The 25,781-nt window shown below is 46.2% G+C and overlaps 1 protein-coding gene across 12 annotated transcripts in view; it reads left to right on the plus strand.

Moving 5' to 3' along the window:
- RBFOX1 (RNA binding fox-1 homolog 1) overlaps positions 1–25,781 on the plus strand; it is a 1,600,707-nt gene that overhangs the window by 642,899 nt on the left and 932,027 nt on the right. The window contains exon 1 of one of the 12 annotated variants that reach the window (XM_058681060.1): positions 3,311–3,388. The exons of the other annotated variants lie outside the window; for them this stretch is intronic. The gene's annotated coding sequence lies outside the window, so the exon portion shown is untranslated. Of the gene's footprint in view, positions 1–3,310; positions 3,389–25,781 lie in introns of those variants that run through there. 12 annotated transcript variants of the gene reach the window in all.

A 25,781-nucleotide genomic window follows, 5' to 3' on the forward strand; every position in this document is an offset into this window, starting at 1 on the left:
TAGTATTCTGTTGTGGGATGTATTATATTATGCCCAATATGAATTTAGTTTGCTTGCCACCTTTCCCCTGTTAAAATCAGTGGTACGCATTGTAGCTAGGGACGTACCGTGTGTGCAGGTGTTGTCAGCTCACATGTCAGATGTGAATTGCTCTGTCAACGAGTGTGAACATTTTGCACTTCCACAGACACCAACCATTCAGCTTCCCGATGTCAGTCTCAATTTGTGTTGACAGTGGGTGACTCTTCCCTGACTTTTGACCTGGGAGGATGCTACCCACTGTTGTCCACCTGCTGGACTGGGAGCTGGGAAACAGCCCTTTTCTCTGTGCCATGTCTCGTGGCTACAGATGTATGTGTATGCCCTTATTTGTCTTTGAGTAACATAGAAGCTGCTTTAACTCTTTGCTGTGCCACTTACACATAAGAATGGCAATTTATATCAATAACCAGGCCTGGCAACACCTGCCAAGGTTGTCACCTTCTGAGATTAAATGGCCATATGTGCCAGAGAACATGGAGACGGCAGAGCTGAAATTAGGGTTGGCTTTCTCCAGCGGCTACCCCACCAATCCCCTACTGCATAAATCATTTTGAATAACCTTGTTTTTGTGAACTGATTTGTGGATCTAATTATCCCACTGGGGATACTGGTCTGTACTGTGATAATAGTAATTCTGTATGTTTGTGAATCTGTATAATTGCCAAGAGGATTCCACTTAGGCAAAAACTCTAAATACTTTTCTGCCTGTGTTACTGGACGGATGCTGCTGAGGGTGGGGGTAGGGGAGATAATGTGTCTGAGGAGTGATGCAAGTTAACTTTAGAAGTTCACTGTAAAAGGATAATAATAACCAGACAGTGTGATATACTGAGCACTGTGTGTTATCCTCGTGAAATAAAGTTGTCCCTACTGCTTGCTTAAGCTACTCAAATACCACTGCACCCAAGAAAGGTAGACAGAGAGAAACCTACTCCCTTTTCCTCCTGAGTCCACAGGAACAAGTCCAACACTTTATTAAAGCCATATTAAAATCGTAGCTGATGGATGGGACAGGAGAAGCCCTCCTCAAGCTGCTGCTGCTGTGACCAAGATGGATGACGCCTGCGTATGGCCTTGGCACGTTTCACAAAAACCTGGGATCCGTCCTTCTGGATGGGGAGCTGTAATAAATGTAAAACAAATATTTGAAAGATTTATTAGCATTTTTAAATTTGCTTGCTAATATATTAAATCCTAATCAGTTGTGCACAAGGCCCTTGACTAAAAGCTATCCAGCCAGATGCCACAGGATGCAAGGAATATTTCATTGTTTGTGCAATACAGGATGGAGGTGTATATGCCCACACACACTCGTTTAGATTCTTCTTATTTAACTGATAAGTGCATGAAGAAGCAAGGCCATTTTTTTTCTTTTCAGTTTTTGCTTATTATTTAAGAGGAAAAAAAGAAGGTGCTTCCATATGCTTCACTGGCTCTCCTGACGTGTGGCTGTGAGCCAGACGAAGTCCATTGCATGGTCCCTACCACAAGTAATACTCGAACTGAAGAGAACTGGAGGGTTGCGATGGAGAAGTTTAGAGTAAAATGATGACTCCCATGGCACCTGGGAAGAACAGAGAGAGGGGGTGATGGTGGTGCTGTCCTGCATGCCAGACTAGAGACGCTGTGACATAGTGAGCTAAGCTGCCGCCACCTGTGACACCCGCATATCGCAAGGATACAGAAATTCCTGGCTGCTAGCTCTGGCCTGGCCCAGACTTGGCTGTTGTGGCCAATTGGGAAGGGAAACAACAGATGGAAGACCTCTGTCTCTGCACTCTTGTACTTCTTTCAAATAAATATACAAATCTTTTTTAAACACACACACTACACATTTCTTTAAAATATAAACGTGCAAGACAAGATTTCACCTGCTTGCCACACGCGGAGGTGCTAACCGCTTGAGAAGCTACTTGTGTTTGTTCAGCTGGATACTGGGCAGGGTGAACATCGCTGGCTGCAGATTCCAATAGATAACCACTGCTGTTTAACAACCGCCACCAAAAGACAGGTCTGTGAGGACCCTGTTGGAAAGCGGGAAGGCTTGACGCTGCTGTCTTAAGGTATATTCATTTACAAAGGCGATCCTTCCAAGTTGAGCAGTGCACAGACATTTTCCTGCCTGCAATCAGAGACGCACCTCGTGGATTTCGTTGTGCGAGACTTCATAGCTCAGACACCTCAATGGAACACACCTGTCTCTTAGAGGGAATTGCTGGCGTCCAGACGGATCTGCGGTGCTGGGTACTGGACGCAGGGCGACGCGTTCTCCCGCTGGCGCTGCTTTGGAAGCTGCGCTTTAGGGTCCCGTTGACGCGCTGAATAATGCAGGAGGAGCGTGAGTAATTGAAAGTGCTTATGTCCCGCCTGTAGACAATTCATTGCTCGTGAGAAGAAATTGCTTGTCAAGTGAGGACTCAGGGGACCCTGCAAGGTGCCCTATTCTGTCATGTGGTATGTATTTAATGCTTGGAAGAACGAGAGAAGGGACACGTGCGAGAGCGAGGGAGAGCAAGGGACAGCGAGAGAGACAGTGCCGGCAGCTCGCTCGCTACTCTGCCAAGTACTCAGTGAAGCGCGGGGGCGGGACCCACGCAGCCCGGGCGTCCACCGCCTTCCCCTAACCGCTAGAGTTTGCCGAACACCGCGGGCTTCCAATTGGGACAGCGTTTTTTGGCTCTGCCCGAGGCCCAGCGAGTGCGGGAAGCAGGGCCCCAGGGCCCCAGGGCCCCAGGGCGGGCCTGGTCGTGGCCTCCCCTTTGTGTGCGCCCGGGACTTGCCTCCACGCTCCCCTGGCTGCTCGCTCTCGCGCCCGCGCGCCCGGAGCGCTCTGCACCTGGCGCGGCCGTGCCCGGCGGATCCGAGCGAGGCGCGCGCGGCTGGAGTCATTTGCATTGCTCGCACGTGGACGTCCGTTCGTGGTGGCCCCGGACTTCTCCCGCGAGCAAACAAGGAGGCACTCTGCAGCCGGCAATGAAATCCTGGCAGCTAATTGCAGTCGTGGGAGATGCCCTTCAGGTAAGGCAATCGAGGGAAGCTCCACCTGCACTACCCAGGGGACGCGGAGCGGGGCGGCGTCCGCAGAGGCTTCCCAGGAGGGGGCTGCGGGGCGGGGGGACGGGGGCGGGCGACAGGGGGAGGAGTATGCGAATTGACATGTGGGGCTGCCTGTGGCAGAGGAGCCGCCGTCAGCTGCTGTCCAACGTTCGCGCGCGGAAGGTGGCGGCCGCGGCGGCGGCGTGTGCGCCTCCGGGGGCTGCTGATTCGCACAGGGACTCGGCATCCAGGAGCCCCAAGGCGGCGATGGAACGATGCGGCCGCGTGTGCGGTGTGTGAGTGGGCCACGGTATGTAAGCTCGGCCCGGGGAGCTCACACGCTGCCTTGGAGCGCGCACTGGGGCCCCTGGCGAGGGCGAGGGGTGTGTAAGGAGGGAGCCCCGATTCGGATCGATTTTCTTGACCGACTGGAAGTTAGCGGGCAACTTCCTGGCTAATTGTGCGTGGGCTCCTTTTAACTTTATTCCTGGGGACGAAAGCGGGGGAGGTGCTGGTAGTGGTGGCTTTTATGAAGAGCTGATAGAACATTCCCCAGAGGCTGGGCGTGGATTTGCATGAAAGACCAGGCCAGGCGCTCGCAAAGTTGGCGCAGGTTCCGGCCGGCAGGTGCACGCGTGTGTGCGTGTGTGGGGCACGTCCATGTAAACAGGTCCACAGCTGCGTGCGCCACGCTCCCGGGCTTTACTGCTTTCCTTGCTTCCCGGGGAAGAAAAGGCTGGAGGAGTGCAGACTATGGAATCCAAGCTCTTTCTTGAGAAGTAAGCCCTGAAACGCTTTAATACATAGGATGACAGGTGCCGTTCTTGTGACAGCTGATGGTATGCATGTTGTGTGTGCATGTGTGTGTGTATATCACCTTGCAGAGCGATAGAATTCAGCGCTGTGCATTTCGAAATAGTCCGGGGATCCAGCAGACATTCCCCAGGCACGAAGGGACCACCTGGAAGTCTCTGTGTCAGCCTGGCCTTCCGGTCATGGTTTGCAGATGGCAGAGAAATGCAGGGTTTTCTTTCTTTGGGTTGACACTGGAGCTGCATCTCACCGCTTTCTACTTCAGAGGTACCCGTGGTGGTGGCTGTGTGTGTGGGGAGGGTGTGGGAGAGCAGGAATCTCATCTCGAAGTTTTGCAGGCCCCGCCATGTCAGTAAATGTCCATTGCTGGATGCTGGGCTGGAGAGTCACTTTCTGAGCATCTTGAGAAATCTCATCACTTGCCCGTTGGTGGCGCAAAAGTGAATGGCATGTCTAATGGAGAAGTAAAAAATGATTGTGCCATCCGCTCTGTTTGGGTAGCTGGGGAGCCAGTTGTGCGGTTTAAGACTCCAAAAACTCCACAGTGTTCCCTGTTTTTGGCCATCTGATTGGAGCCTGGGAAAGAGCCAAAGGTGTGTGAGTCAAAATGTGGCCGGTGGCATAGCTGGCCTCTGGGGTTGGCTGGGGTGACATCTGGAGGGAGTTGTTCTCCAGGACAGAAGGGTAGACCATTCATGCTCAGGAAGAGCTGGCTACCTTGGTGATCTTCCCATGAGAGTGGCTTTTCCCACCTTCGTTGCCCACATTGGGGGTGCCTGGCTCTATTAGGAACCCTCAGTGGTCACAGGGAGACAAATGTCTGAAGGGTGGGAAGGTCTTGGAGGGGGGGAGTTCCCACTCTTCACACTCCCCTGTCTCATCCTCTCTTCAGCTGGGGCTTGTCGATGGCCATCTTGGTTTTCCTTAGTTCCCATCAGAGGGTTTCCAGGTGTTTTACATAGTTATCAGTTTGGTGATTGTTCACTTGCCTGAAAAATGATTGGAGCCTGTTTTTTTTTTTTTTTTTTTTTTTTTAATTCTCTTTGCACTTGCAAGAGTTCTTTAGTCTGAGACAAGTTTACTATACTCTTTCAAAGAAGAAATATGCAAACTTTTCGTGTCCTTTGCTTTTAACCAAGCAAATCAGCCCTTGGAAAATGTTTTATCTACGTGACAAAGAGCTGGTTCTTTTGTCTGTCCCTACCAAGGAACAGGTTTATACCAAACAGCTGTGTGTCCCTCATGACTTAAGTGGGGTAAGTGTGTTTTGGCATTAATTGTGCTCCAGTCCCTCAAACTTCTGTTTCCCTCCGTGACCGGTTGCCTGGTTGGAGCCTGCGTTCATTTTCCTCTGTGTAGTTGCATGTTGTGGAAGTAGCCATGGGTATGGATGTACGCTTGGCCTTCTTACAGATAACAAAAATAACAGCTGCGTCTTTCTTCCTGATTGTGCTTCTCTCGACTCTCAGAGCACCAGGTAATCATTTCCTGCTTTTATTTTTCTTTCTTCCCATGAAGGTTAGACAGAAAAGTTGAAAGTCCTCTTAGGTAAAGGACGGTTTTGCAGTTACCTGCCTCGATAGCTTTCCAGGCTTTGACAATGTGCCATTTATCGCATGTTATTCACATAAGTGGGTGTGTCATCATGTTTCAGAAGCAAACTTTATGCATTCATTGTCCTCCATCTAACAGTGGAGAACCTGGATGGATGAGTTCATCTGGAACTAAAAAAATATTCTAATGTCTAGAGAAAGATAAATTCAGTCTTGTTTTCTTCATACGTTTATAATTTTAAATGAGGTTTTGAGCACAGTTAAAATACTACAGAAATGAAAGGTGATCTCAGAGAGGTAGAAAATTTATCAGGGAATAATGCAACTACTATGAGTAAACTTTGATTTGACTTTATTTCTAAGCTTTTATTTAAAAAAAATTCAGGTGCATTAGTTTCAAAGTTATCACAAGAGGAGACTGGATTAAGTTCTCTGGCAGTAATCTTCCTGGAATTAGAATAGTGGTCTTTTCTGAGGGACTTTAATCTCCGTCTCATGTTGATTTTCCAGCAAGCATAAACATACAGTGTGTGTTGAAACTTTGCACAGCAGCCCATTAAGATGCGCACGTATTACATGATAATCAGTTAAATGACAGAGCAGTGTGAGAAAATGTATACAGAAGAAAACTAAGTGTCCTTCAAATTTTTTTTTGCATGTTGTATTCCGTTAGGTCATAGGTCAGAAAAACCTCTTAATGTGACAGGCTCTTCATTTGTGTTGGTGGGCAAATGCTTTCATCTTTCTGTTGGCTTCCCTTCATTCTCATGTATGGCTAAGCATTAGTGTGTTATGGACGGTAGTAAACAGAAGCAAACCAATCAGAGAAGGAAGAATTCTGCAATTGTGCGTCTCAGTGTATTTGAATTCCATCATAGAAAACAAGAGTGGCCCTGCGGGCTTGGGGTTCACACCTCCACAGGGGGGAGATGAGTCTGCCCTAGTCAGCACATCCCACTTGGTGGTTCTCCTGGAGGCCATTGTCGATTCAATTATTCAGTAACTATGTAATGTTGCAACTAGTTTTCAGGGTCCTTTTAATAAGTAAGAATCAAGCTTATGTGAGAAGTTGTGGGGTTTTCTGTGTGCTTGTGCCCGAGCCCACAAGGCCAAAACAGCTTGTGTCAGCTGTAGCGACTCCTTTTTGATTCAGCAAAACTAGGTTATGAATTCAAGCAATTAAAAATGACAAAAAGCCCAATTTCACTAGCTAGATTAATATGCTTCCAATTTTTCCTGCTCCATAAAGATTTCAAAGAGTTCTTTCTGGATGGGTGCTTGCGTAACCTATAGGGTGATGGAGGCCCCCGTTTCATTTGCTTATGATGTCGGGATCCTTTGATGTCGCACACGTAAATAGCATCAATTGGATGTTCGTGACAATTTTGTATTTGAAAGTCCTTGTAAAAAAACAATTATTTCAGTGGAATTTAAAGGAAAGGGAAGAAGAGTGGCGGTGAGTTCCTTAACAATTATCAATGTTGAATGGTCTCCCGGCTATTGGCAGTGTTCTGAAGCCAGGACAGGCTTTTCGGCAGCTGATAGAATTCTAGCACCAAGACTGCATCCAGCTTCCTGTGATGCCAGGGAGATGTGTTTTTTTTTTTTTTTCTCTCTCTCTTTCTTATGCAATGAGTTGGGGGCATGCTTATTACTTTTTCTCTCAATGCAGGTGAGGTCTAGAATTCTGGGATTATGCTCATGTACCCTGCCAAAGCTCGGTGTTGTTTGCAATAGGCTGTTTTGTACATGCAGTAATTGGTGGTCAACAATAGCCATGCCTCATGGTCTGAAGCTTATGTTTCGTTGGCTCAGTCTGACCTGGCTTGACTTACCTTGACTCCTCAAAATGTAGATACACACACACACACACACGAAGAGGTCTGTTCCCCCAGTGTTAATTACCCACAATTTGAACCCAGTGCAGACAGAGCAGACACGTCATGGAGCTAAGCTTGTCCCAAACACGGGACAGCAAACACGCTGTGCCAGGAGGAGACCTGAGGGGCACTAGCTCATCCTTGCCTGCTTTCTTCTGTGTTGGGCCAGAGTCCTCCCTCTGCATCTGCTCCCCTCCTGCTGAAACCTTGCTGTGGTTTAAGTGAAACCTCAGCTTGCGCAGAAACCAGCAGCTCACCTGCTAATGAGAAGGAACCTGTCGGTTTTGTCTCTGGAGCTTTGATTGTGTACATAGTGCCGTCTCACTTCTGTTATAAACACAAGGAGTAACCACAGTACAATGCTGCTTTCTGCCCAACTTCTTCCTAGTTGTGTGTAGCTCTGAACTAGAAACTTCAACGTACATCCTCCGATTCTGTCTATAGCCTGCAAGGTTTGTATTGTGGTGGCTCATTTAGATATGGTGAAGTAATCTTTATGGTCTCCTGTAGCTGGGAAAAGCAATTATGTCCAAATCTTTCAGATTCCAAAATTCAAAGCTACCACTGACATATGCTGATTTGTTAAAAACACAAAATCAAGGGCTGGCATTATGGTACAGTACATTCGGCCTCTACTTCTAACACCAGCATTCCCTGTTGGAGCTCTGTGGCTGCTCTGTTTCCAATCGAGCTTCCTGCAGATGTCCCTGGGAAAGTAGCCTTTGACAACGTAAGTGTTTGGACCTGTGCCACCCGTGTGGGAGACTCAGATGGAGATTCTGGTCCTGGCTTTATCCTAACGCAGCCCTGGCTGTTGTAGGCTCTTGGACAGTGAACCAGTGGATGAAGGCTCTACTTCTTCATCACTCCCCTTCAAATGCATATGCAAATAAATGCCTTTTAAAAAGAAAGTTACAGGGAATCAAACTTAGCAGATGCTCGTGGCTTTTAGTTCTCTCAACTAGGAATATTTTTCTGCCTAACAAAACAACACGTAGTGACATCGTTTGGACATTCTGGGCTGTCACAAGTTAGCAGGAGTTGCTACTGGCATCTGGTTGGTAGGGATGGGAAATGTTGCTAAACATTTTATACACAGGACAGACACCCTCCCCACCCTCAACACATAAAAATCAGACCCAAGGAATGCTTTCCTTGTAACTGTAGTGAGTACTGGTGCTGTAAGCAACACCAGGGACAACGTGGCCACCAGCAGGACTCTTCAGAAGCTCATGGGAGATGCAGATGTTGGAAACAAAGCTGTGCATGATTCTCAAAAATGTTTTACACCAAAATTAATGTAACCTGTAACTCTGTGGTTTCCTTAAATTTATGCCTCTTCCTGATTTATTTTTCCAAGAGGGAGAATAAGGATGATCAATTTCAGACTAAATTTTGAAAATCTCTGATTGAATGCTGTGAATAGGATTATCATGCAAAAGGAGGACATCCTTATTTCCTTACAGTCCAACGTTAAAACTGGTACAGCTGCTTGCTTTGAACGAATTTCCTCATAAATATGATATGGGCCTTCACAATTTAAGTGCTTCTCTCCCCAGGATTTACTCAGTGTATGTCCAGCAAGTGCCAGGAAATGGAGTTTCTCTCCTTGATGTTGGGGTTCACCAGGAGAGAAATACAACATCATTCAGTGAATCATGCAACAGCGATTCTAAGAATGTTTTGGTATTCAAACAGCATGGTCTTCTGTCTTTAAAGATTTGGCACACAGGTTTATTTGAACACTTTTACAGTGTTTCATATCTCCCAAGCATTGTTGTAAATGCTTTCAAATATTGATGAATTCAAAGCACACGACGAGGAAGTGAGCGCCGTTGTTGCTTGCTGTTGACGCAGAGGATTCAGATGTGAGGTGTAGGGCGATGCTTCGAAACTTTCAAGCGGCTGACCACACCGGTCGGTCTGCCAGTCTGCCGGTCTGCCCACTTCCCATGATCCTAATTCAAGCTTCTCGGTGCTCAACAACAGAAATGTTTCAGAACACCTTCGCTCTGGTTTTGTAAATGAAAGACGTTTTAAATTCCATTTAAGAATGGTTGATAATGGGCCCGGCGGCGTGGCCTAGCGGCTAAAGTCCTCGCCTTGAAAGCCCCGGGATCCCATATGGGCACTGGTTCTAATCCCGGCAGCTCCACTTCCCATCCAGCTCCCTGCTTGTGGCCTGGGAAAGCAGTCAAGGACGGCCCAAAGCTTTGGGACGCTGCACCCGCGTGGGAGACCTGGAGGAGGTTCCTGGTTCTCAGCTTCGGATCGGCACGCACTGGCCCGTTGCGTCTCACTTGGGGAGTGAAACATCGGACGGAAGATCTTCCTCTCTGTCTCTCCTCCTCTCTGTATATCTGACTGTAATAAAAATAAATCTTTAAAAAAAAAGAATGGTTGATTATGTATATATGGAATGAAATATCATATGGCCCCCAAAATATATGCATTTTTAAAAATTATTTTTATTTGAAAGAGTTACAGGGAGAAAGAGATCCTACATCCTCCTCTTCACATCCCAAATGCTTTGATGGCCAGAGCCAGATAGGAGCTTCTTCTGGGTCTCCCACTGGAGTATGAGGGCTCAGGACTTGAGCCATCCTCTGCTGCTTTGCCAGGCCATAAAGAGGGAGCCATATTTGAAGTGGAGCAATGAGGACTAGAACCAGTGCTGGGTGGGATACCTGTACTGCGGATAGAGTCTTAGCCTACTATTGCCACAGTGCCTAAAAAGACATGCATTTTTATGCACCAGTTAAAACTAAAATAATGAAGTGAACTAAATAGTTTGTTAAAACAAGTGAAAATCAGTACTACCCATACTTAGATTTTTTTTTTCTTTTTATTCAAGTATGAGAGAAAGTGAGAGAGCAATCAAGGAAAAGAGATGAGAAAAGACCTCCTAACCCCCTGGCATGTTCAAGGTTTCTCCTACAAATGGTGGGGACTCAACTACTCAAACTACCAGTTCTGTGTGCTAGGTTCTGCGGGAGAACTGAGAGTCCAACCCAGGCACTCGAATGCTGGATGCAGCCACCTCAGCTGTGAGATTATACACCTCCTGCCTATTTTTCACCCTTTACTCCCCAGGGTGCCCTTCTCTGGGGTCAGGAGGATATGAGCATTCTCTTCTTTGTGGCCTCTGGCAGCCACCAAAGCCATCACAAGAAAGCCTTCATGTTCAGAAAAATTTGATAGAATGAGTGATCTCCATTTTATGCTCTTTTAAATCATGTTGTTAGAAAAATAGCAGTCACTGGGCCTGGCATGGTAGCTTAGTGGCTACAGTCCTCACCTTGCACGCACCAGGATCCCATATGGGTGCCGGTCCTGGCCGCCCCGCTTCCCATGCAGCTCCTTGCTTGTGTCCTGGGAAGGCAGTCAAGGACGGCCCAAAGCTTTGGGACTCTGCACCAGCTTGGGAGACCCGGAAGAAGCTCCTAGCTTCAGATCAGTTCAGCTCCGGCTATTGCAGCCACTTAGGGAGTGAATCAATGGATGAAAGATCTTCCCCTCTCTCTCTCTCTCTCTCTCTCTCCTCTTTGTATTTCAGAGTTTCCAATAAAAATAAAAACCTCAAAAAAAAAAAATAGAAGTCACTGACTGGATCTTCTCAGGGGTGTTTAAGAAGCAGCTCTGGACCCTGTGTGGTAGCCTAGCGGCTAAAGTCCTTGCCTTGCATGTGCCAGGATCTTATATGGGCGCTGGTTCTAATCCTGGCTGCCCTGCTTCCCATCCAGCTCCCTGCTTGTGGCCTGGGAAAGCAGTTGAGGACGGCCCAAAGTCTTGGGACCCTGCACCCACGTGGGAGACCTGGAAGAAGCTTGTGGCTCCTGGCTTTGGGTAGGCTCAGCTCCAGCTGTTGAAACCTCTTGAGGAATGAATCAATGGATGAAAGATCTTCCTCTCTGTGTTTCTGACTTTGCAATAAAAATAAAATAAATCTTTTAAAAACAGAAAAAAATGAAAGAAGCTTAGCTCTTGCTGCTAGGGTGCCCTGGGTGGTCTAGGCCAGAGGTAGATGTGGGTGTGTCAGTTCCATTCTGTCTTCCCATTTCTGGGCTTTGGGTAAGACTATGGCTGTCTTGTGGTCTGTTGAGTTTCTGTCAAAAGGAGAACAACTCAAGTCAACTTTTAAATAGAAAAGCCAGTTTGACAGATTTTATTCCTCTTTATAAGAAAGAGAAAATCTTAAAGGGATGCAGTTAAATATATATGTATATATGTATACAAATATCCAGGATAGCAAGAGCAAGCCCCAAGGGAACTCTAGTTGGTTGAAATGAGTAAGTTGTTGGGCTCATCTGTGTTTTTTAAAGTTCCAAGGGTATGCCTGTGGATCTTTGCTTTCAAGGGAAACATCTTGAACACAAGCTCTGGGCAGGGGGAAGTTCAGGTCTGGCCAAGGACAGTTCCAGGCCAGCGGTCTTCTGAACCTTCTCTGAAAGTGCCTGTTACTTGCGTCTGAGTACAGGGTGTCAGCCAGGTGTGCTCTGCCCTGGGAAAGGTGGGAGGTCTTCGCCTCACCACACAGCATGGGTTTCCTTCTACCCAAGAACGAGGCACAGGTTTGGTTTGTTTTGTTTTTAATCCTGAAAGTGCAAGCCTTCCCCTCCCCAACCTCAGGGAGAGCCTAAAAACTACACGGGAAGTGGGGGCCATTACCGCTCTTCCTGTGTGTTTCAGGTCCAGTGAGCTCACAGTTGAATCAAGAAAGCAAGGAGCAAATCCCATTTCAGAACTGTCAGAAGGCTGATGCCGGATCCATTATTGTCAATTGTCCCTCTAACTACAGCACATCAAATTGGCTTTTGTGGAACGCTTGTGCTAAATGTTGGTTCTGGAAATGGTTTAGCATGAAACCATAGCTTGTTGTTCAATGGTAACATAAATGGAAATAAAAACATAGGGCTGACATCCAGAAAGGTTCTGTCGATATTGGCGTATTGGCTGTTAGTAGCCATTTCTAAAGTTTATGTGTTTCTGATATATGTATATGTGTATGTATGTATAATAATACATACATACATATATATGTATATATACACATATGTACAATGTGTGTAATATATTGCTTAACTGACTAAAGAAAGAATGGAAAATTACATGTATAACAGCTATTTTAGTTCCGTATCTAGTGGAATAGGTCTGTAACATATTTTCTCATCTTGGTGTAAATCTGGTTTTAGAAATAGCGATGATGCGTGATAAACTCCGTGGGCTGTTTAAGAGAGTATGTTGTCAAGGATATGAAGTTTGCCCGAGTCCCCCGGGGAGCCTGAAATGCAGAGGTTACATTTTGGGTGGTTCTGGCCTCAGATTCTGCTGATAAAGCAATCTTACTGTCAAGGGTTAGGTAAAAGCTAACCATGTAGGATTATACCATATTATTGTTCTCACTGATACTGTATTTTTATAAGAAAATAATTACCAATATAGTTTAATAATGGAGGCTGAGGAGGAGGAGAGAGAGCCCTGCCATTCTTTAGTTGACTTCCTAAGTGGCTGCAGCAACCAGTGCTGGCTAGGCCAAAGCCAGAAGCTCTCTTGGGTTTCCCGTGTGGGTGACAGTGGCCCGGGGACTTGGGCTATTTTCTCACACTTTCCCAGAAGCATTAGCAGAGATCTGGATTGCAGGTGGAGCCACTGGGAAGCTCAGATAGGATGTGGTCTAACTCGGTGTGCTACAGTGTCAGCCCTCACACTGTACTTTGAGTGTAATGCGCTGTATGTTATTATTAAGCCGCAGACATACATGATAGGGCTGAATATTCATAGCTGCTCTGTGAGGCTGGTTATTCCCATTTCTCAGGAGGGAGGAGTGAGATGATTTTTTTCCCCCAGAAATACTAACACTAGTAAGTAGAAGAGTTAGGGACCAAACTTGAAATTCTGGCACTGAAAATTTTGTCCTGTAAGCCCATTTTTCCCTCTTTTTGACTCAGAGTCACAGGAATCATTATAACAATGGTTAAACACAAAGAGATTCGTCTCACCTTCACAAGTCTTTGTGAACCGTGTCTTAGGGATGACCAAGAACAGGTCATACAGAGGATGGATGAATGAGTGGATGAGTAGACATGTAGACTAACTAATGACAAAGAATATGAATATTACTCTCAGAAAAATAAATAGCCTACAAGTATCTGAAAATAAACTCCTCTGTGTGTGTGTGTCCTAGAGTACTTTATAAAGTTCATAGGAAGGGAAATTTTATGGAAAAATATGTGAACACATTGCGTGAATGTCTGTTTTTTTTTAAAGACAGAGTTAAAGATGTAGAGAGGGGATCTTGTGTTATCTACTGGTTCATTCCCAAAGGGCCGCAGCAACCAGGGCTGGGCCAGGCCAAAGCCTGAAATGTGGATCTCCTATGAGTGGAAAGGGCCCAGGCACTTTGGGCCATCTTGTGCTACTTTGTCGGGATCACTAGTGGGGAGTTGGATTCGAAGTAGAGCACCGGAGACTCAAACCTGTGCTCATATGGGATGCAGTCATTGCCATTTTCTGCTAAATTGTTCAAATGTGCGGATCTCCCATCTGTGTGTATGAAAGGTTTGTATATCACAAGGGGAAATTGCATTTTTTTCCAAGTTGTTTTGTACACTCTTGAAGAGTGAAGTAATATTTTGCTTTGTAAGGGAGCATTTGAAAATCTTTATGTTAAGATTGTGTTCACTTTGGGCCAATGTTCTCTGCTCTATGGCTTCTGTGGTCATTCAGGTTGGTTCACTGCAGAGGGAAGGAGAAAAATGGAGCAAATAGATGATAAGAAGGTAGGATTGGATGCCAAGAGGCCTTCAAAGAATAGAGTGATTGGCATGGAGGAGGTGAGACCCTGTCAAGCATCCTGTTAGGAAACAGGAACCCACACCCCAGAAATCTGTCACAAACTTGATTCGAAAGCAAACATTCATCTGTTGCTGTTGTATTTGGATGACACACTTGCATAAGACAAAGGCCTTGAAGAATGGTGCCTGAGGTAACTGTAGCGTGGACTCTGAAGGAGCAGGCAGAGATGAGAATTGTGGTTCTGAGAACTGTACGTTGATTCCTCTGTGTGTCCAACAAACATACTCAACTGGTTAAAAAAAGAAATTCCATTTGCCAACTCTATCTCATCAATCCTTCACTCCTTAGTTGGTACCCACCCCTTGGGTCCCCACACCAGCATTGTGTGTTGGACATAGGTGGTCCAGCCTGCCCCGGAGAAGTCCTTGGGAGAGACGTAAAAGGTGGAGAAAAAAACGAAATCTTGTTCAGCACCAAGTCATGTTTTGACTGAGGTTTGGTGAGTGCTCGCTGGGGTGGAGTGGTTGGGTGCTGACCATTGCTAATAACAATTAAAAATTAGCAATGTCTGATGGTGTGGCCCGAGGAGAAACCCAGCTCCCCGGTGTTGCAGACACTTGTCATTCAACAGTGGTGCTGCCAAATCATGATCCTTATCCTCCCAGCTGTGTGTCTCTTCGAAAAAGTTGTACACTATTATTTTTTTGTTCGTCTCTGGGTCATTTCATCTTCCTGTGCAAGCCACATGAGTGGCTGTGTATGAAAATTGTATTTTGTGCAGAATTTCCCACTGTGAAAGATGTTTACTATATATTTATGAAAACACTGCAATAACAAAACCCTTTATATAGCCTTTCAATTTGCTGTGAGGGCAGATAAAATATTTTTATCTTGAACTGAACTTCATACCTTGGGAGATTCAGCTGGTCCAACTCAGAATAATAAAACACTTCAGAGAAAGGCAGGCACAGTGTACATTGCTTCAGGAACCTGTGCACCTTGCTCAGCAGCGCTCAACTCCTCTACACCCACCAGCTTCAAACAATCAGTTTAACTTATTCAACATCCATAGAAGACATATTTCTTATCTGTTGAATTGTTTTATGTATATCAATGATTCTTAATGAGTGTTGTCATCTTTAATCACTATAGTGATGAGATTGGTCATCACCTAAATGCATTTGGAAGGTTCCTGTCTTAGCCTTCTTTGGGCTTTGACAAGGTCACTTTTTAAAAATATTCCCTTATTTATCTAGTATGGCAGAGTGATAGGGAGGGAGAGAGACTCACACAGAACTTTCATTCCTCTGGTTCATTCCACAAATGCCTGCAATGGCCAGGGCTGAATTGAGCTAAAGCCAGGAGCTATCTGGGTCTCCTCTGAGCCATTTGCCACTGTTTCCTAAGGGGCATCAGCTGAAAGCATAATGGGTAGTGGAGCAGGCAGATCTCACCACAGGCTGTGGCTTAACCCTCTGCAACACACTGCCAGCCCTTGGCGGGGCTTCTTATCAGATTCTCTGAAGATACAGTTGCATCTGCTGCTGTGTAAACCACTCCCCAGTAGGGTCTCTGGAGCACTTGCCTCCTGGAGTCTTGCTTTTCCCAGTGGTAGCATCTTGCAGCAGAGTGATGTCACCTCCTCTTCAGTGCATGGAAGGTTCAGCAGGCCACTCAACTCCCTGCACATCCCTCAGGCTGACCTGTCCTCATGTGTTTCTGTGATTCTGTGTGACTTCATTGTGTCGATTCCTGTACCTGCCAATTCAGGGCAGATGCCAGTAGGTGTCACAGCTGTCTCCCATCACCGCTGCCAAACACTAACTTCTCTGCTCTCTCTACATGTTTTTTAAAAAAGCTTTATATAATTACACCGTTTCACCTTGTGGAATAGACATCTTTGCACATCTCCATTCCCTCTAGTTTTATCTCATTTGTTGCATAGATCAATAGCATGTTCCTTTTAATTTTTTGGTAATACTCCATGGTATACAGTTAATATGGTGTGACCATTCACCTATGGTAGCAGATCCAGCTCTGGTATTCATAAAGAAAGCTGTGATGAATATCTGTGTATAGGTTTTTAGATGACTATGAGCTTTGCTCCCTTGGGATAAATGCTCAAGAACGGGCATTGGCAGTAATGGATGTATGTGCATTGGGGAAAGCATCAATGTGTTGTATCTAGTAGAAGTGCCACTCAGGGAAAAGAGCATCTCACCCAGGCCCAATGTGTGTTTTTCCATAAATACCGTACTGAGTGTAGAGACTAGCCGGTGTTTGTGTAGCACCCAGCGTGTGTGGCTCTACAGTCACAACCTGTGGTGTGTGCTGATGACTGGCTAAAGGGTCAGGGGGCAGGTGCTTTGGTGACTTGCTGTGGATTAGGCCAACAGTGGCATTTGGCAGTGGTCAGCCTGGCTTGAGAGCCCACCATTTTAACTGCTAGTCAGTTTCGCCTCTTTCAGACCTGTTGGTCCCGACATGTGGATTGGCTGTGATGGAAGTGTTTTTTGTAGCTGAGCGAACACCTGTTGACACGGCTCTGAGAACAGATCATAAACCGACTGTCCATGGGACTTCCATCCAGCTGACGTCACTGTCCCTTGGCTCACCATTCTACTTTAAATGTGCTTTTTATTTCTCCGTCTCAGACAGATTGATGTCTTCTGCCTTCTGCATCTCCAAGAAGTCAATTTCACAACCTTCCCTGGGTCTCACGATGTACTGTTTAATAGCTCTCAATAGCGCTGTGTTCTGCCTTTCATCGTGGCCCAGAGCTCTCCTACTGCAAGCTGAGCATCTGTGTTTTTTGCCCCAGGTTCAGCAAGGAGGTGGGCTTCTTGGTTTGACCACTTCTGATGGTTTCCATTGTTGGGTTTTTCATCTCTCGAAAGGCACTTGGTATTTCTGCCAGGCTTATGAACTATTTAATACTTTCATATGCTTCAGCATAAAATCATCTGTTACAGTAACTGGACTAAATGTTGAAGGTGGGAACTGGTGTATGGAGTGCTACAAGAAAGATCTGTACCAGTCCAGGATATCTCATCAAAAGTGGCCAGGGGAGTTTGGAAGGTGTGGCTCACGGCATTGGTGTGTTTATATGGGGCACATTCTCCAGTATTTCTGTCCTGCAAGGGTAGCCTGGGTTGTCAGTGTTAAGTGGGTGGAGACATCTCTGAAAGGCAGGAAATGATCCACTCTGCCATGTGGAAATTGATTGCTTGTCCTTGTTCACATGCGGGAGTGGACATGCTGCCATTTGTCTTGCACAACTAGACGGGGCATCTGCTCAGAGCCAGGCATGCATGTTGCTGGAGTTGCTCAGTTGTATTTCTTAACAGCACAGTGCTTGGTGTCTGCCTTTTAGTAGCTCTGCTGTAGACTTGTTGATACAGAAGCAGTCAGGTGGGAATCGATCTTGGCCATGTGCCTGCACATGACGGTTTATGTTGCTGTTCTTATACCTCCTTGCTCCTCACCAAACCCAGTCTAGTATTTATGGTAAAGCTCTCCCATTCCTGGCCCTGTTTGTTCCAAACTGCTGGAAGAGGGGCTGTTGATTCTCTGGCTTGTAGAAGCTTCTTGGTGGTAGTTGGAGGGGTCATATTTTGCATTTCACAAGTCAGGGCATAGTTTTAAAGAAGGCAAAGTAATCTACCAGAAATCACACACCCTAGCCTTGGAGGCACCCAGGAGTTGACCATAGGCCGACCACATCCACAGCTAATGTGCCTGTCTAAGTAGGTGTGGAAGAACTTGGTAAGCACCTTCTAAGACTAGGTCTCCTCCTGGTGATGTTAACACTGACACCAGAGTGAGTGATGTGCAACGAGGTGAACTGTGCTTTAAGCATGGGGCTTTAGAAGGGCCTCTGCCTTTAGCTATGCTCTCGCTCTCTGAGTAAAGTAACAACTACTTCCTAAGCCCCAGCTACAGGTTTGTCACCAGGGGCTGGTGTGAAGATTAGGACAACTTGCTTCAGTGCCGAGATGCAGTAAGAGCGTGTGAGCTGACCTTGCAAGAGAGAGAAGGTGCCTGGAATCCATCGCTGCTTATCGGTCACATTAGTAACTGATTTCATGATGTGTGAAGATGTTTTGGAAAAGGAAATTAAGACATGTTTATTGTGCAGTAATTGTTTATACCTATGCATATGAAGGGACCTGAAAACACAGCAAAATATGTATTAAAAAAGAATGATATGTATTATTAGCAAAAGTGTGTGACTTGCAAACTTTCTGGCCCCCAAATCAATTTTAAAAAAATCCAGTTTCCATGAACTTTTTGAAGTGCCCTGGGTAAGAATGACCTGCATCCATGAGTGGAAACTCTAGCTGGCTACTCTGAGGCTGATATTAGCGACAGACTCCTAGATTGCAGGCAGATTTATCAGTACAAGTATATATTGGCAAAAAAAAAAAAAAGCAAGGCATTCCTGTGTCAAGCTAATATAGGAAAACTAAGTTTGGGAAAGAAAATAAAGGCCACTGGCTCCTACATGCATTCCTGTATTTTAGCCAGCTTTCTCAGAAGGACTCGCACATTTGTTGTGCAATCAGGCCTTTTTAGATACATACATTTTGCCTGCAGGTGTTCATCTTAACAATTAGATTGTGATGATAGGCTGCAAACTCCATTTTAAAGACAGAGAACAGGTGAGGATGTGTAATTAGATCCTAGCCCAGTGCCTGCCCATACGCATGCCTCCGCACATGTCCGCAAAGGATGTGTGCTCACATTGGATTGTGCCAGGGTATTGATGATCTGTTAAGTCCTGGTACACCTAAGCAGTCATTCCATTTCCAAGTCAGGGGGCGGTGTTTTCAGAGTTCTGCTGAAGAGAGTATTGCTGCTGCCTGCCACTTCCTCCTAAGGCCAAGATACGTGGTAAACTTTCTCTTCTTCCGGAATCATGGCCTAATCAATATGGCACAAGAATCAGTGGTACAGTTGACGTCGGCTCCCTTTCGCTGCAGTGGGGATACGGTCTCATCTAGGGTACATGGCAAGCAGCAGTGTGCTGCAGCCCATTCCCCTAACATACACCATTGGCATCAAGGGACTCTGCTTAATGCAGCAGCGACAATAAATTATTACCGTGCCATGATTGTGTGATAGGTTAGTAATTAACTTCTGTCACCAGTTGGCCTCCCATCCCTGTGTTTACCCAGCTCCACGGAGCACTGTGCGGCGAGAAGGGAAGCTTCAGGGAGACAGTCTTTGTTTACTGTGGATGCTGGGTGCTGCTGGAATGCATCTTCGCTCATTGACTGGGGAAGAAGTTGGTTGTTAGGACATGATTTTCCATTCTTTGAAATGATATGGTGATGCACGGAACTTGAAAGCCACCCTAGAATTAGAGAAGCATAAAGAAATTGCCGTTTATGCACTAATTGAGCCATTATGCCTGTTTTCTTTTGACGCACTTTGACTGGATAGGCACAGCAAAGAGCCTTGCTGTTTAAAAAAAAAGTATGAAAAATTTTAATTAGAAGAAAAAAAAAACTGTGGTGTGGTTTTGCTCCCACTGTAGGTTAAGTGCCTGTCACATAGCCTAGGGACAGTGGTATTAGATTGGTAATAAGCACAAGTCAAGCTTTTCATTTTGATTGGATTGGGTGTATTTTTCATCAGCGTCTCCCGTGTGAGCCATGATTCCAAGGCCGAGTCTTGTAATCTTCTGCAGTGGGAATGATTCAGCTTAAAAATCAATAGGGCATGAGGTATTTCAAGTTCTCATTATTGTAATGTGTCAACATCACTTCAGTGACCCCAGAGTCCTGTGTTGGCTGGTTTTTCCCCTGATTTATTGTGCAATCTCATAGGGCAAACTATAATTTCACTGGAATCAGAAAGTCTCCATTTATGGTTTGTGTCTCAGTCTCCAATCATTAGGGCCTTCGCGGGGAATCGATACCATCTCTTGTTGCTTACAGCTGAATGAAGTTGTCACCTGCTTGGTTTACAAAGGAGACAGGGACAAGGACACGGCCGGGGTGAGTACGGTGGACAGGGTCTGTTTTCAGAAGGACTTTCTCGAATGCTCACCTGCTGCTGTGGGAGGGATCTTAGCGTTTCTCAGGCCTGTCAGCTAGAAAATCCTCAACCCAGAACTGATGTGGTATTTTGCCTCCTCTTTTGTGAACTCTGTGTTGTTTCTGCTGGTGAAAAACTAGGTAAGAGAGCCATCCTTGAAATGCTGAAGTCTGACACATTTTCTAGAACCTGTTGAGTCATGGCATCTCTCTTTAAACACCTAATCACACTGAAGTTCTAAAAATGGGGTCTTCCAGCTTTCTCTTAATTGATTAAATACCCAGAAACCTAATAAAACTGCTGGTAAGATCACCATCTGCTGTCAGCACACCATGGAACTGTATGTACTGTGCGTGTGTATATACTCTGTGCGCGCACACAGACACATCAGACACACACTCCTAGACACTTCAACCCAGAAGGATTTCTGTGAACACCAGTAGGATATTGCTAAGTCACCAACTGCACAGTGAGTGCAACTACATCTTCAGGACCTCGGCCTTCGGAATATCTCCCAAATTTCTATAGTTGTCAACCAGTAGTCATTCTTTATCTCTTTTCCACTTGCCAAGATAAAATATGATAAAGGAAACTGTAGAAGACCAGAAATTTGTAATGTTTTTGCGCCATTAACTTTTAGCTTTTGAAGTGTAACAACAGCAACAAAAACTCAAAACCTTTTGTGGTTTAAACCAAAACATCATTTGTTGACTCAGATTGGATCAGCGATATAGACTGGGTTAAGTGGGTTACCTGTGAGTTTCCTACTGCCACTGCCACATGGTTATCCTGAATGGCTGCTCACGTACTTGCTGAGTGGTGGGAGATCGTTAGCTCTCCTCAGTTTGAACTTGTTAGCAGCCTAGGTCGGGCTTACACCAGTTTCAGAGTTTCAGGTGCAGCCACAAGCCAGCCTCCCACTCGGGAGCACCTTGCAGCCTCTACTGGTGGCCTGTTTGCTAACACCTGTTAGGCCAGAGCAAGTTAACAAAGCCAGTCCAAGACTCAGAGTGACAGATAAGGATGCAATAGGAGGAAAACTAACCCTGGAAATGTTCAGCAGCTGTAGTGCTGGTTGGGATGCTCACATCCCATATGGGAGGGCCCAGGTTTGGACCTTGGCTCTGCTTCTAGCTTCCTGCTGATGTGTACTGCAGGAGGCAGCATGGAATCATGCAAAAGATTGGGTCTCTGCCACCATCCTGGAAGACCTGGTTTGAATGCCTGGTCCCTGGGTTTGGCCTGCTATGACCTTGACTGCTGCAGGCTTAGAGGACTAAGCCAGTGGTTAGAAGACCTCCCTGCTTGTTTCTCTCTTGGCCTTTGAAATACAAAGACAGCAATAACTGAAAAGAACAGAAGCATGAAACACGGTTGGCATAAATGTGTGGCTTTTATTTCCTACCTGCCTCAGCCCACCTTGAGACAATCCATTTACAGAATGAAATTTTTATTCTCTGTGAGGAAGACTTCCCTCAAAGCACATCTCTGGCATAGGTAATGCTTGGCAGTTGAGTTCAAGAAAAGCATCTTTCCTTTTGGCATTTTAAGCAGTGGCAGTTTGATTTCTCCCTTTGCACAGTTTTCTTCCTTCAGTGGAATGGCAGCCCAGAAATAGGTTGGTCAAATGCCTCTAAGTGACAGAGAGCATTCTCCAGATAAGAATCCGCCTCTGCAGGAAGGCATGCAGGCCTGCATGATAGAGCCAGTGCTCACAGTGCTCTGACAGCCCCATCTGACCGAGCTTCCCCGCTGCTTTCCCGTTGGGAATCTGTTTGCTTTGGATCAAAGGCACCAGTGCGTCCAGCCCCGGCTGCACATTGCTGCCATTAAACGTCAGCCAGTTTGTTTCCGAGATCATTGGGGATCTAATGTGTTTGCCTTTCTGATTCTGCAGGTGCCAGTTGATGCTTCCATGGGCACCCGTGTGCGCAGATTAAGGGGACAGTGACAGGAAATGGCACTCTGACACGCAGAGTGTTCCAGATGACAGGCAGGTTGAGCTGAGCTTGAGACAGACCTGCCTCCTTAGACAGATGACCACGTATGAGGCCTCCAGTGTGAGACCCAGTGTCACCACAGTGGTCTCATGAAAGCTCCCTGCACATCTGTCTACCTGGAAATGTGTGAAGTGTATCATAGAAAAGCGGAGCATAGTGTGTGAAGCCGGCCCTTGTAATTAATAAAGTCCACTCAGATTGTTTATATCCTGGCAAGACTTGAGGATTTTGCCCTAGTTATGCAGCTGCTTTTCAGTGGATGGATGTGAAGTATTCCTTGAAGCTGTTGACTGTCAATCACTTTTACATAGTTGTCACTTTCAGTATGTCACAGTCCTCAGCAGAAATGTAAAGCTTGAGATACTCATTTGCGCTCTGACATTCATAACTCAATCGAGCTTTGTTTACAAAAGGAAGCTGAAAATACTCAAATTGGTGATTAGTAGAGAATAGATTTTAGGAAGCCTTTGGCTTTCAATTTAACGAACAGAAAAATAATGTACAGGAACTAAGTGTCTGCCTTGTACCCAGGAGGAATGTCGGTTTTTGAAATCTTGGATAAAACTGAATAGGAAAACCTGTTAGTTATTCCCTGCCGCAGCCTGCTTCTCCCTGCACACGCTGCACGCTGTGGCGGCTCACTGTGAGCACAGGCAACAGAGGTTGCAGATTGGTACGTGGTGGAGATGAGGGAGGGGACGCAGAGCTGACAAGATGTTGGTCCAGTGCTGAAGACCTCCATCCACTTATACAATAAAGAACACAGATTTGAAAGGAATATTCATAGGAAAAGATACTGTGCTCTGATACAATCCAAAAACAAGGCTTCATGGAAGGGACAGGTGTTACAGGTGCAGGGACTAAGCCACATCCCAGATCAGGGTGTCCAGGTACTTGGGGTGAGGGACTGAGCCACATCCCGGGTCAGGGTGTCCAGTTCCTTGGGGTGAGGGACTGAGCCACATCCCGGATCAGGGTGTCCAGGTACTTGGGGTGAGGGACTGAGCCACATCCCGGATCAGGGTGTCCGGGTACTTGGGGAGTGATTCCCACTGAACTTGCTGCTGATGCGCTGAGAGGTCGCAGAGGGTTGCTGGATACTTGTGTTCTTTGCACTCAGTGACAGACCCAGGTGGAGTTCCTGAGCCCGAGATTCGGGATCACGCAGCCCTGGTTGGTTGTCGTGTGAGCGTTTGCGAGGTGAACCAGTGGATGGAAGAGTCCTGTTCCTTCCCTCCTCCCCTCATCTTCCTGCTGTGTCTTTCTGAATTCAAATGAGACAAAGAAATATTAAATAAAAGAGTTTTCTCCTGGGGAAAATCATATCCACAGCATTTAATATGTAGGGAATTGAAGCAGTGGATGGAATACATAGTTAAAAGACTTAGTCTGGGTGCTTGAGTTTGATGTAGTGTTTAAGACATTACTTGTAATACATGTACACCATATTGCAATGCCTATGTGAGTCCAGGCTGCATTTCCATTTCAAGCTTCCTGCTAATGCATGCCCTGGGACACAGAAGCTGATGGCTTAAGTGTTACTCGTGTGGGAGACCCAGGTATGGTTCTTGGCTCCCGGCTTCACCCCGGCCCAGCCATGACTAGTGTGGGTGTTGGGGAAGCCAGCCAGTGGGTGAGAGTTCTCTCTGTCTGCCTTTTAAATAAAGGAACGATTTGATACCAAATGCTTTTGAAATCCATTCATAGTCTTTCATAATATACTTCTTACTTAGCCTCTTTGGGGGAAAAAACACTTTTTAACAGAAAAGATTACTGCCATAATAACTTCATTTTTAATTTTCTCTATGCTTGAACTTTTTGAAGTTCTGAGGCTCTGGTTCTGTTACCCTCTTCCTGTAGTTCATATGCATCAAGATCCTGCTAGGTGCTGAGACAGTGTAATGCTGCTGTGAGACTCTGAGCAAAATAGAGAATCTGTAACTTACATAACAGTAAGAGGGCCCAGCATGGTGGCTTAGTGGCTTAAGTCCTAGCCTTGCATGCGCCACGGTCCCATATGGGTGCCAGTTCTAATCCTGGCAACCCCACTTCCCATCCAGCTCCCTGTTTGTGGCCTGGGAAAGCAGTCAAGGACGGCCAGAGGCCGAGGGATCCTGAACTCATATGGGAGACCTGTAAGAGATTCTTGGCTCCTGGCTTCGGATCGGCTTAGCTCCAGTTGTTGGGAGCCACCTGGAAAGTGAATCAGCGGGTGAAAGATCATCTTCTCTGTCTCTCCTCCTCTCTGTATATCTGACTTTCTAATGAAAATAAAATAAGTCTTTAAAAAAATACTAAGGAGAGGGAAAAATTGCATGCTCATAATGACAAATCCCTACGGTCACCGTCGGTGTGTGGGCGGGTGACCAGGAGCCCATGCCGGCGCCAAGGTCTGGGGGGACTGCTGTCTCCCCATCCGTCACCTTGTCATGGCAACCTGCAAAGTGCATCCTGTATCTCTCCGTCTCAGCATTGCCCTGGCCACACCCTCATCCCTCACACCACTGCTGTTTGCCTCCACCACTGAGCTTCCCTGTCCCTCCTTCTGCCTCTCTTCATTCTTAGGCACATACTCTTAGGCACATGATGCCCCGAGTAAGTCACAGGCCAGTTGCACTTTGCTCTTTGCAGCAAGCGCTCTTCACAATGACACAGAGTGGAGCACTGACGAGACGAAGCTGAGTGGCTATGCAAAACATGGCCTCTCTGTAGTGTGTGGGTGGTAGCCTTCAGAAGAAAGGAAGTGCTGTTACATGCCACAACCTAGCGGCAACTTGAGGAAGAATGCAATAACCCGGTCATAGAAGGGCTAATACCATAGTTTCCCCAATGTCAGATTCATAAAGATGGGACAATGGTGGTTGCCCAGGACAGGGAGTAAGTAGTCTTAGTGGGCGTAAAAATTCAGATCTGCAAGATGGAAGCGTTCTGAAGATAACGCTGCATAGCAGTATGAATATACTTGCCACTACTTTAATGTACACTTAAAATCATTGAGTTTATGTGGTAAGCAGCAGTCGATTCATTAATCCTGTATTAAAACTCTGCAATGGTTTCCTATTATACTTAGAAAAAAAAAAGAGATTCCTGTTCAGTAGTAAACCTTTGCATCTGCTCCGTGCCTTCATCAAAGATCTCATTTCCTAGAATCATGTTTCTTGCTTGTTTTTCCACAGCCCTCCTATCTCTCTTGCTTATCTTAAAAATGACATGCCAAGATCATTACAAACCTGTGTACTTGCAGTTGCTTTGTCTTGGAATGCTGCAGCCCTGGGTTCTTGGGATGTGTTATCTGCCATGTGCAAAGCCAAGGGTCAAATGTAGAGACGACTTTTCTCATACACCACAAGAAAAAGACTGGAAATAAGAAAGACTTTAAAAAAAAAGATTTACTGGGCCCGGCGGCGTGGCCTAGCAGCTAAAGTCCTCGCCTTGAAAGCCCCGGGATCCCATATGGGCACCGGTTCTAATCCTGGCAGCTCCACTTCCCATCCAGCCCTCTGCTTGTGGCCTGGGAAAGCAGTTGAGGACGGCCCAAAGCTTTGGGACCCTGCACCCGTGTGGGAGACCTGGAAGAGGTTCCTGGTTCCCGGCTTCGGATTGGCGTGCACCGGCCCGTT

This window comes from Ochotona princeps, chromosome 24 (genome assembly GCF_030435755.1).
Source record: "Ochotona princeps isolate mOchPri1 chromosome 24, mOchPri1.hap1, whole genome shotgun sequence".
NCBI classification, from domain to species: domain Eukaryota; kingdom Metazoa; phylum Chordata; class Mammalia; order Lagomorpha; family Ochotonidae; genus Ochotona; species Ochotona princeps.